This window comes from Phalangium opilio, unplaced genomic scaffold (genome assembly GCF_054372755.1).
Source record: "Phalangium opilio isolate 3A_F unplaced genomic scaffold, DU_Popi_V2 ptg000017l_1, whole genome shotgun sequence".
Taxonomy (NCBI): Eukaryota; Metazoa; Arthropoda; class Arachnida; order Opiliones; family Phalangiidae; genus Phalangium; species Phalangium opilio.
Window position 1 is genome coordinate 12,770,994 of NW_028324151.1, and position 3,633 is coordinate 12,774,626.

General features: G+C 47.7%; 1 non-coding gene across 1 annotated transcript; it reads left to right on the forward strand.

Moving 5' to 3' along the window:
* Positions 1 to 3,030: 3,030 nt before the first annotated feature.
* TRNAY-GUA (transfer RNA tyrosine (anticodon GUA)) lies at positions 3,031 to 3,103 on the forward strand. Its single transcript has one exon. It is a non-coding gene; the product is annotated as a tRNA-Tyr (tRNA).
* The last annotated feature ends 530 nt before the right edge of the window (positions 3,104 to 3,633 follow it).

Sequence of the window (3,633 nt, forward strand, 5' to 3'; positions counted from 1 at the left end):
GTTCGAGCCCACCCGGGAGAGGTGACGTGGGGTCTCAGATGTAGCGTGAAAAGTCATAACGTTTCCCCTATACGTGACAACCATTTAATTTCTGAGCTCCCGTGGCTCAATGGTTGTCGCGTTCGGCTGTTAACCAATAGGTTGGTGGTTCGAGCCCACCCGGGAGAGGTGACGTGGGGTCTCAGATGTAGCGTAAAAAGTCAAAACTTTTCTACAATACGTGACAACCATTTAATTTCTGAGCTTCCGTGAATCAATAGTTAGCGCGTTCGGCTGTTAACCAATAGGTTCGTGGTTCGAGCCTACCCGGGAGCGGTGTTAAGGGATCTTAAATGTAACGTAAAAAGTCAGAGTTTTTCCATAATACCTGACGAACATTTAATTTTTGGGCTTCCGTGAAGCAATGGTTAGCGCGTTCGGTTGTTAACCGAAAGGTTGGTGGTTCGAGCGCACCCAGGAGCGGTGTTGTGTAGTCTCAAATGTAACGTAAAAAGAAAAGTTTTCCACAATACCTGACGAACATTTAATTTTTGGGCTTCCGTGACGCAATGGTTAGCGCGTTCAGCTGTTAACCGAAAGGTTGGTGGTTCAAGCCCACCCGGGAGAGGTGTTGTGGGGTCTCAGATGTAGCGTAAAAAGTCAAAACTTTTCCACAATACGTGACAACCATTAAATTTCTAAGCTTGCGTGGCTAAATGTTTAGCGCGTTCGGCTGTTAACCAATAGGTTGGTGGTTCGAGCCCACCCGGGAGCGGTGTTAAGGCACCTTAAATGTAACGTAAAAAGTCAGAGTTTTTCCACAATACCTGACGAATATTTAATTGTTGGGCTTCCGTGGCGCAATGGTTAGCGCGTTCGGTTGTTAACCAAAAGGTTGGTGGTTCGAGCCCACCCGGGAGAGGTGACGTGGGGTCTCAGATGTAGCGTGAAAAGTCATAACTTTTCCACAATACCTGACAACCATTTAATTTCTGAGCTTCCGTGGCTCAATGGTTAGCGCGTTCGGCTGTTAACCAATAGGTTGGTGGTTCGAGCCCACCCGGGAGCGGTGTTAAGGGACCTCAAATGTAACGTAAAAAGTCAGGGTTTTTCCACAATACCTGACGAACATTTAATTTTTGGGCTTCCGAGGCGCAATGGTTAGCGCGTTCAGCTGTTAACCGAAAGGTTGGTGGTTCGAGCCCACCCGGGAGAGGTGACTTGGGGTCTCAGATGTAGCGTAAAAAGTCAAAACTTTTCCACAATACGTGACAACCATCTAATTTCTGAGCTTCCGTGGCTCAATGGTTAGCGCGTTCGTATGTTAACCAATAGGTTGGTGGTTCGAGCCCACCCGGGAGAGGTGACGTGGGGTCTCAGATGTAGCGTGAAAAGTCATAACGTTTCCCCTATACGTGACAACCATTTAATTTCTGAGCTCCCGTGGCTCAATGGTTGTCGCGTTCGGCTGTTAACCAATAGGTTGGTGGTTCGAGCCCACCCGGGAGAGGTGACGTGGGGTCTCAGATGTAGCGTAAAAAGTCAAAACTTTTCTACAATACGTGACAACCATTTAATTTCTGAGCTTCCGTGGCTCAATAGTTAGCGCGTTCGGCTGTTAACCAATAGGTTCGTGGTTCGAGCCTACCCGGGAGCGGTGTTAAGGGATCTTAAATGTAACGTAAAAAGTCAGAGTTTTTCCATAATACCTGACGAACATTTAATTTTTGGGCTTCCGTGAAGCAATGGTTAGCGCGTTCGGTTGTTAACCGAAAGGTTGGTGGTTCGAGCGCACCCAGGAGCGGTGTTGTGTAGTCTCAAATGTAACGTAAAAAGAAAAGTTTTCCACAATACCTGACGAACATTTAATTTTTGGGCTTCCGTGGCGCAATGGTTAGCGCGTTCAGCTGTTAACCAAAAGGTTGGTGGTTCGAGCCCACCCGGGAGAGGTGACGTGGGGTCTCAGATGTAGCGTGAAAAGTCATAACTTTTCCACAATACCTGACAACCATTTAATTTCTGAGCTTCCGTGGCTCAATGGTTAGCGCGTTCGGCTGTTAACCAATAGGTTGGTGGTTCGAGCCCACCCGGGAGCGGTGTTAAGGGACCTCAAATGTAACGTAAAAAGTCAGGGTTTTTCCACAATACCTGACGAACATTTAATTTTTGGGCTTCCGTGACGCAATGGTTAGCGCGTTCAGCTGTTAACCGAAAGGTTGGTGGTTCAAGCCCACCCGGGAGAGGTGTTGTGGGGTCTCAGATGTAGCGTAAAAAGTCAAAACTTTTCCACAATACGTGACAACCATTAAATTTCTAAGCTTGCGTGGCTAAATGTTTAGCGCGTTCGGCTGTTAACCAATAGGTTGGTGGTTCGAGCCCACCCGGGAGCGGTGTTAAGGCACCTTAAATGTAACGTAAAAAGTCAGAGTTTTTCCACAATACCTGACGAATATTTAATTGTTGGGCTTCCGTGGCGCAATGGTTAGCGCGTTCGGTTGTTAACCGAAAGGTTGGTGGTTCGAGCGCACCCTGTAGCGGTGTTGTGTACTCTCAAATGTAACGTAAAAAGAAAAGTTTTTCCACAATACCTGACGAACATTTAATTTTTGGGCTTCCGTGGCGCAATGGTTAGCGCGTTCAGCTGTTAACCGAAAGGTTGGTGGTTCGAGCCCACCCGGGAGAGGTGACGTGGGGTCTCAGATGTAGCGTAAAAAGTCAAAACTTTTCCACAATACGTGACAAACATTTAATTTCTGAGCTTCCGTGGCTCAATGGTTAGCGCTTTCGGCTGTTAACCAATAGGTTGGTGGTTCGAGCCCACCCGGGAGCGGTGTTAAGGGACCTCAAATGTAACGTAAAAAGTCAGAGTTTTTCCACAATACCTGACGAACATTTAATTTTTGGGCTTCCGTGGCGCAATGGTTAGCGCGTTCAGCTGTTAACCAAAAGGTTGGTGGTTCGAGCCCACCCGGGAGAGGTGACGTGGGGTCTCAGATGTAGCGTGAAAAGTCATAACTTTTCCACAATACCTGACAACCATTTAATTTCTGAGCTTCCGTGGCTCAATGGTTAGCGCGTTCGGCTGTAAACCAATAGGTTGGTGGTTCGAGCCCACCCGGGAGCGGTGTTAAGGGACCTCAAATGTAACGTAAAAAGTCAGGGTTTTTCCACAATACCTGACGAACATTTAATTTTTGGGCTTCCGAGGCGCAATGGTTAGCGCGTTCAGCTGTTAACCGAAAGGTTGGTGGTTCGAGCCCACCCGGGAGAGGTGACTTGGGGTCTCAGATGTAGCGTAAAAAGTCAAAACTTTTCCACAATACGTGACAACCATCTAATTTCTGAGCTTCCGTGGCTCAATGGTTAGCGCGTTCGTATGTTAACCAATAGGTTGGTGGTTCGAGCCCACCCGGGAGAGGTGACGTGGGGTCTCAGATGTAGCGTGAAAAGTCATAACGTTTCCCCTATACGTGACAACCATTTAATTTCTGAGCTCCCGTGGCTCAATGGTTGTCGCGTTCGGCTGTTAACCAATAGGTTGGTGGTTCGAGCCCACCCGGGAGAGGTGACGTGGGGTCTCAGATGTAGCGTAAAAAGTCAAAACTTTTCTACAATACGTGACAACCATTTAATTTCTGAGCTTCCGTGGCTCAA